The sequence below is a fragment of the Melanerpes formicivorus genome, unplaced genomic scaffold (assembly GCF_026170545.1).
Source record: "Melanerpes formicivorus ecotype bairdi unplaced genomic scaffold, bMelFor1.0.p_v2 SCAF_12, whole genome shotgun sequence".
Taxonomy (NCBI): Eukaryota; Metazoa; Chordata; class Aves; order Piciformes; family Picidae; genus Melanerpes; species Melanerpes formicivorus.
Window position 1 is genome coordinate 21,072,624 of NW_027142364.1, and position 8,342 is coordinate 21,080,965.

Genomic DNA, 8,342 nt, shown 5'->3' on the forward strand with positions numbered 1-8,342 from the left:
ATGGGGGCACAGGCTTCTAGCTGGGGCAGCCTCAATGAGCCTCTTGTCTTCTGCAGGCTTGTGCTCAATTGCATCCCAGAGCTGTGGAGCCCTCTGCCCCTCCTGGCAGAAACCTGGGAATGAAAAAGCTGACGAGGCAGAGGGAATTTTTCTGGGCAAGCAGCAAGGATGTGAGGATTGTTATTGTGCTCTTCCAGCTCGGAGGCAGCTGCTGGAAAGGAAAGGGCAGAAACTGTTTCATAGCTGTTGCTAACTGAGGCCTCAAATATCTAACTAGAAACTCGACAGCAAAGTCCAAAAGGCTTTTCAAGGTGTTTCACCTGCACTGCCTGCTGCTGCAGCACATAAAGAGCTGAAGCTAAGGGTTTAATGGAGAGATGGCACTGCCCTTTAGTGCTCCTTTAAAAGGTGATTATTCCACAAATGAGGAAGCTGTTAAATAGTATATTCAGGGATTTTCTTCTTCTTCTTCTTCCCCCTGCCCCCCCTTTAGGTATGTGAACAGCTTTTCATTCATTTTTGTGTGTGCTCTTTGATATGTTTCTGTAGTCTGTCTGAGCAGCCTGGTTAGGTTGGATTGGGTAAGTCAGGTGTCATGATTTCTTTGACAGCAGGAATGCAAAGGCTTCAGATGGTCCTTTTTAAAGGTCTCAAACCCACTTCAGGTAAACATTTGCCAATAACTTTAAAACTGACCACGCCAGTAAGGTCACTTGCTGACAAAATGCAACAGAAAATGAACACAAAAGGACTGCAGAGTCAGCTGGGGGTGCAGACCTGAGCAGACCTCGACACTGTGGAGACCTCTGTCGAGCTGCACAAAAATTCAGAATGTCCTTTCAGCAGCACTCACCATTCCCTTAGGCTCTCAGTACTCCAGGGTGCTGAAATCTGCAGCATGTCTTCAAGCCAGGCAGCTCTGAGCCTCCTGCAGCTCTATCATCACATCCTGGTATCCTTTTGGATGTATCAAGTAGCAGGGAAGATGCACAAGGCCTGCAACAGAAAGGTAGTGCTGCATCAGAGTGTGCCTGGGGACTCATTCTTTCTTCCACAGAATCACAGAATGTTAGGGGTTGGAAAGCACCTTCAGAGCTCAACCAGTCTGACCCCCCTGCCAGAGCAGGGTCAGCCAGGGCAGGAACACATCCAGGTGGGTTTTGAATGTCCCCAGAGACGGAGACTCCACAACCTCTCTGGGCAGCCTGCTCCAGGGCTTTGTCACCCTCACAGTTTTCCCTTACATTCACTTGGAACCTGAAGGTAAAAAGCCTGCCTTCCTCAGAGCCTCCATCCTAAACCACCCAGGATGTCCTCTGCAAACTCCACCTGCCCCTGCACCCAGGCCCTTGTCCCCAGCAGCTGAGCACATCACTGCAAGAGAAGGTCCTGCACAAGAAAGGAGCTGCACAGAACCTGGCCCTGGGCCAGACCTCTGGTCTAAAAAGGTGATGCTCAGAGCCCAGATGGCTGAGTTCATTCAGCCCCTGACTGGCCTTTAGTGCCATACATCAGGGAGTGCAGCTGTAGGTGTGGCAAAGGCCACATCTGCAAGAGAATCTTCTAAGCACACATTTTATCTCTCAGTCATAACAACAAGCTCCTTTCCTTAGGCATCTACTTTTATTCCTCAGTCCCTCTGTAAAAGCATGAAGCCTACCTAAAAGCATGGTGGAAACGAAAGCACACAGAGCCTGGTATTTAAAGCTTGAGATATATTGGTTTAATCCTGTCAGAACTCTAATGTAGATTATATAGGGACAGGCAATGACCAGAGGGAGGGAGAGAGGTGTAAATAATCCAGAGGAGTGTGGACTTGTTGGCAGGGTGGATTTATGCCCTGTCTTAATAAAGTGCCCCTTTCATCTCTGGAACCTGGGCTCAGAAGCCAGTCTAGACAGGAATTAATGGGGCTCCTTCTCCACTTACAGTTCCCAAGGCTTCCCAACACCCGCTGCTCTCAACAGCAGAGGAGTGCAGATTTACACTGGGAGCTCAATCAGCCATGCAGTGGGCTTTTAAACACAAGCTCTGACCATCCACCCAAAAGGGCCTGCTTCGAGGCCAGGAGGCAAATGAAATTCACTGACTGTAGCCTCTTTATGTGACTGCCACCTTAAGATGAAGCCAAGCAACTGGGAGCCTGTTACAAAGAGGTGGACTCTGCTCTGGTGAGACACCACCTGGAGTACTGTGTTAAGTTCTGCAGCCCCTACTACAAGAAGGCTCTGGAGGTGCTGGAAGGTGTCCAGAGAAGGGCCATGAGGATGAGCAGAGAGCTGGAGCTGCTCTGCTATGGAGACAGACTGAGAGGGTTGGGGCTGTTCAGTCTGGAGAAGAGAAGGCTCCCAGGAGACCTTCTTGTGGCCTTCCAAGATCTGCAGGGGGCTACAAGAAAGCTGGGGAGGGACTTTTTAGGGTGTCAGGTAATGATAAGACTAGGGGGGATGGAACAAAACTAGAAGTGGGTAGATTCAGATTGGATGATAGGAAGAAGTTGTTCCCCATGAGGGTGGTGAGAGCCTGGCACAGGTTGCCCAGGGAGGTGGTGGAAGCCTCCATGGAGGTTTTTGCAGCCAGGCTGGATGTGACTGTGAGCAACCTGCTGTAGTGTGAGGTGTCCCTGCCCATGGCAGCAGGGTTGGAAGTGGCTGATCCTTGAGGTCCCTTCCAGCCCTGACAGTTCTGTGATTCTGTGCCCAGAAAATAAAACACTAGCGTGCACTGCTTTAGACCAGGACTTAGCTCTGCCTGTTTGCCATGCCTAGGAGTGTGACTTACTCAAGGCAGAACAGCACTAGGGCCTGTGGATGCTGGACTGCTTGTAGCCTCCTGTGGTGAAGGAACATTGCTGACTTCTGCTTGCAGTGAACCTTCCCTTCTGTTTATTTGTCCCCCTTAGGGCACCAAAGAGCGTGGATGGGGATGGAGGATTCCAAAGCACTTCTCAGTGAAGGATCTGGGGTTTCACTGGAATGTGGAGGCAAGAGAAGCAAGGAAAGCAATGAGCAAAACTGTACACATCCAGTGGGATTAAAAAAGTATTTGTTGAAAGGCTCCTTAGGGATTAGAGCTTCTTGAGCTCTCCAATTGCTGTTGCTGGGGAAAGGGCACATCTTAAACCCTCATTTCAGGCTATGCACAGGGATCCCCAGATGCAGAGAGATGCAGGTCCTACAGCTGGTTAGTTTTTCAGCACCGGGAGAGAGGGAACAGCAGGATGCACTGCCAGCTATTAGGAAGCCCTTTTATTATGCAAAACGTGCATCTCAGATAAGTACAAGGACTCCAACAAGCAAAGACAGAATCAGCTAAAGAAAAGGAACTGGAGGACAAAGTAGTCTCTAAAGGCACAGCAAGAGGTAAGAGCCCACTGGATTCAGTGATGGACAGTGTGACAGGTTCTCTTCCCAGGGTGTTTCTTCTACATATGTTTGAACAGTACAGATGGAGGTGGCCAAAGAACTCCCTTCTGAGAGCTCAATAGCTGTCTGCTAGGATGAAGGCTAGGAAGGACTAGGCAAGTTGTAACCTCTTCAGTCAAGACATGCAAAAGTCACAGACAACATACAAGCAGTCCTCTGTGTGATATTTTATTCTGCCTACAAAGCCTAGTACTGACATTGAAAAAAAACCATTGTCTTGGGCTGCTCAGCATCATGCCCAGGGCAGGAGCTCTCCTCCTGCGCTTCTCTGAGGGGCTAGATGTGTACAAAAGCTCACAGCACCGCTCCACGAGGCTCCCATGCCCAGGGAAGGGTGGTAGAAGCTTTGTGTTTGAGGAATTGCTGGCTGTGGGAGCATGACAGATTCATCAGTGAGACAGCAATTGCCCTTTGCACCAACCCAGGAATCTCCTGGGACTGCCTCACAAAGCAGGGGCTGCTGCTACCAGAGAACTCGATTTAAATGAGCTCTTAGGCTAAAGTGTAAGCTGGCTCCTGGCCTGGTCAATAGCAACGTTTCCTCCCCCTGCAAGAATCAGCAGTGAGATCTTGTGAGAGGAAGGATCCAGGCTCAGCTTAGCTCACTTCAGGAGCACACATTTTTTGCCATCTGCTGAGCTGTGCTGTCTAACCCCTGTGGGACTCCTCAGCTACAGCAGGAAATGTTGAAGGCTTTAGAACTGAGGGAGGGTGTGGATGAAGATCAAGGGCTTCTTTGTCATGCAGGGTTTTGTGCATTAGTGGAATTCATTAGTGGAATCTCATAATAAAGGAGCAGCAGTAAAGTGCATCAGACCACCTCCGTGCCTCCAGAGCTGTGCAAAGCTGGCCTGAGGCAGAGAGCAGCTTTAGGCTCACTTAACTCATACCTCAACCTGCAGCCAGAGCAGTGTCCGCCTGGTAGCATGGGAGACCCACATGAAGCCTTTCAGCCCTGAGCAGAGCCTAATGTCAACCAGTACAAGCCTGTTCTCCCAGCTGTGCTCTCCCAAGCCACTCTTTTGGCTCAGCTGTGACTAAGCAGCAGCACAAAGGAATGCAGGCAGTAAGGTAGTGCAGGGTTGTGGTGGTTTGAGAGAGAAGGGCCTAGCCTTCTGTCCCCCACAAAGAGGAAGAAAACCCACAGCTAACTCAGCTGGAGAAGCAAAGGAAATGCTATATTTTACAAGCCATGTGGAGAATGCAAGATGTGTACACAAAATATACAGTATTTGCAATATATACAGAAACATACAGCAAAGTAAAACAAACAAGAATACAGGAACGAAATTCCCTCCTCCAGAGGAGGGTTCCCCCCCAGACCTCCCCCTTCTCTTCCCCTTCCTCCCTTTTTTCCCCAAAGAAGGTTAAAAAGAGAGAAAAGGTAACTTTCACTGCTTCAGTCCCAAACCTTTGGCAGCTCCCTGGAGGGGAGCTGTGCTTCTTTCTGCCAGATCCCACTCCACAGAAAATTCATAAGCTGTCTCAGGCTCTTCTGATCTCTCATCTTGGATGCCCTGATGTGTTTTGGGCTCTGCGCTGGGCAGCTTTTGGTTCCCACCTTCGGTCTTGTCCAGGGCTGGATGCTGTGGTGTGGGAAGAACAGAGCCAGGGAGGCAATGGAAGTCTGCAGAACAGAGGGGGAATCCCCCACTGTACACCCTCCTAAGAGCTGCTTTTCTCTGTGCTCACATGGCAGTTCAAACCTTCCCACTCACTGTAAGGTAAGGAAGACAGAAAGAAGTGGATTGGAGGTGGCTGGCATTTCCTGTGGTGGGACAGGCAGGAGAGCCCCAGGACCTGACCTGTCCCAGCACCCTGTGAGTAGCACAACTGACTGCACTGTGTGCAGATGATGAGGGTCTTGCTCTTACCACCACCAGGCCTCTCTGCTCTGCACCCCTTTCCTTCCACCCAGGAAGACTCAGTGCTGTCTTGAGGAGGTGTTGGTCAAGGAGCAGCCAGCCTGCAAGCTCTCTATTTACAACCCTTTTGGCACCAAAAGGTTTTCTCTGCTGGGCAAATGAAGGTGTTAGGGACAAGACCTAGGGTACTTTTTCCCACCACCATCTCTTCAGTTCTTGAGCCCAGGTGGCTACCATTAACACCCCACCCCACCCCCCCCAGGCAGCCTTTCCTCAGCCGCTGTCAGTGGGAAGCTGTCACCTGGCACTCCAGCACCGCTGACATGCCGTCCCCATCTGTGCCACTCCCTGCAGCTCTGCCAGCCGCTTGGCACAGGGCTGAAGGGCTGTGCTGGGGGGCGAGCCCTGTGTGGCTGTGGGGCAGGAGAGGCTGGGTTTTCTAAGGAGCAATTTGGGCTTACGGCCCCCCAGAGCGCACAGGCAATTAGCACAACTGAGCAAGATGCCGTCCATTGTGGGGCAAAAGGAGCTGGCTTGAGCTCTTCCTCCCACCTGCACCGTCCCCTCCAGTGCCTTGCAGATGCTAATCAGCTGCGGGGGAGGTGGCTTCCAGACCCAGGGATGCAGTGCAGTGAATTTGCTTGGCTGCCTCAGTTCTGACCAGCATCCATCCAGCAAGATTCAGGGCTGTACGACCTGCAGGGGTTTAGACACAAGCTCCTGTGTCGGACCTGGTGCTGCGGGACTCTTGCTGTACTTGTAGGCGCGGCAAGGGGAAGATAAGGAGTGAGGAAATATGAAGACATCTAAAAAGTGTGATAAACCTGGGGCTGAATGGGGTGGACCCTATGCTGTAATGTGACAGGCATAGCCTATGCCCTGGGAGCAAACCTGCAAAGGTGGCTCTGCTCTTCTTTGAGCTGGCCAGGAACAGAAGGGAGAAGTGCTGCAAAAGCCACAATGCTCTAGAAACCCTGCACATTCACCCTCTTCTACACCATCAGGCCAGTGCAAAGAGACCTGAGAGCAGAGGAGTCCCGTGTCTGGGTTCTTTACAACCCCTTAACAGCCCTGGCTCTACAGTCCCACTGCTAACTGCCCTCCTGCCTCTGAAGACTGTCCCTGCTGACTCCCACTCTCAATGAAAGGTGGCAGAGCATGCCAGGGAGGGGTGGGTGTTCTCTGGGGATGTCCTTCGGGATTCCAGGGGTGCCATTCCTTACCTGGCGTGCTGCCTTAAGGACAGCATAATGAGCGGGCAGGATCCCAGCTTAGGGGGAGAGGCTCTGGGTTGTCTGGGAAGGGAGACAGGCAGCTAATGTCAGTGTTTGAAAGAGGAGCGTGGAGCCCTGGATCCACAGCACACCGGCAGTGCTGGCATCTCCCTGGAGAGATCTGCCTTCAGCCAGCTGCGACGGAACCTTTGGTCCCAAAGGAACAACTGTTTCAAGAGCCTGAACCACCGTGAGGTGGAAATCGCTGTTAGTCGCTGACCCCTGTAACGCTGCGAGCGCTGCCCCGCGGAGGAGCTGCGGGCGTGTGCGGAACAAAACCCAGCAGTGATTGAAGCAGCCCAGGCTGTGTCCTGTAACGCAGCGTTATGGAAGACAAGGCAAACAAGATTAACCCACAGTGACAAGGCATTTATCCACGGCTAAGAGCAGACCCACGCCGCAGCACCTCCGTCCCACGAGTTTGCACCAGCGCACAAGCGTCTAATCCCTCATGGCCTGTCAAGATATTAGGCAAATCTCTGGCTCTCATTTGCCTAATCCAATAGCCCCTAGCTTCCTAAGAAAGACCTCCTAGGGGGCCTTAACAACCGTGTTTGTTAGGCCTTATATAAGTAAACAAAGCTCTGAAAGCTAAAGAGCTTCCTCTCCCATCTGGGATCTCAAGTCCCTCTTAACCTGGAGATAAAACCAACCCCACTCAGGGAAGGAGGATGTGATTTTAACAGGTTGAGCTGTGCCTCCACAACAAACAGCATCTGAAGGATTTTGCCATCAGTAGCTCTACACTTAAAGCTGCAGAGGTGCCAGGAGTTCATAGCAGAGCCTTCATATCATCAGGGCTTTGCTGCACAGCTGCTGGGACCACAGTGCTCATTCCCTTCTCTGCCAGCTTCAGAGGCAATCAGCAGTGTTAAAGCATCCTTCCAAGACCAAGGTGCTTTGTGTGCATGTGTGAGCACTGCCAGGAGACAAAAAGCTTTCACAGGCTTGTACTCTCCAATCTACAAATGCTCTCTGGAACTCCTCTAATTCTGAATCTGACCACTGGCAGTAATACCTCTGACATTAAATGGAGTGCAGGTGTTTTCTACTCACTGGATTTTAGGACACCACCATCTCTACTCTAGGCACAGACACCTCCCTGCTGCTTTGGCCAAGGATCCAAACTGTCTCAAGGCTCGATGGATCTCTCAGGGCTGAGAGCTACTCTTATCTCTGACACATCATTAACAATGCTGCTGACAATGTAGTTTGCTCCACAGAGAGGCAAATCTTTGGGGAGGGTTCAGGCAGATGAATAGTCACTCAAGGCTTGGCTGCCTACCAGTCTTAGCCAGGCCTCTGGGGATCTGGAAACTAAGCTGAAAATATCATAGAAGAGGTTTCATGAGGGACCTTCCCATACAGCTGAAGTGAAACTGGGGTCAGGAAACTATCATCACATTTCTCCCCACTCCCTCCACAATGTGTTTGCAAAGGCAGCACAGACAGAGCCCACTTTAAGGAGAAACACGTGGCCAACAACAGACAGGTCCAGGGAAGAGCAACTTAAGGACAAACACCTCAGTGGAAGACAACCCCTGGACTGATACAAACAGGCTCTGGAGTGACAGAGACCCACCAGGTTCTTCTGGCTTCCCACTGCCTCCCACCAAATCCAGGCAGTTTGGAGATGAGCAGGCTGGGGAGGTAGCAGAAGAGCTTTGTGGAGATTCCTCAGGCAACATCATAGGATGTAGGATAAGCCTTTGCTATGCTGCCATTGCTGTCCCTTTCCATGCAGCCATTGTCTTGGCACTGTACAGGCACAGAGGGTA

General features: G+C 51.3%; 1 long non-coding RNA gene across 1 annotated transcript; it reads right to left on the reverse strand.

Moving 5' to 3' along the window:
* Positions 1-4,759: 4,759 nt before the first annotated feature.
* Positions 4,760-6,012, reverse strand: LOC137444720 (uncharacterized). The gene is made up of 3 exons (XR_010988234.1): positions 5,843-6,012; positions 5,300-5,437; positions 4,760-5,142 (listed from the first exon to the last, which is right to left on the reverse strand). It is a non-coding gene; the product is annotated as an uncharacterized lncRNA (long non-coding RNA).
* Between the last annotated feature and the right edge of the window lie 2,330 nt (positions 6,013-8,342).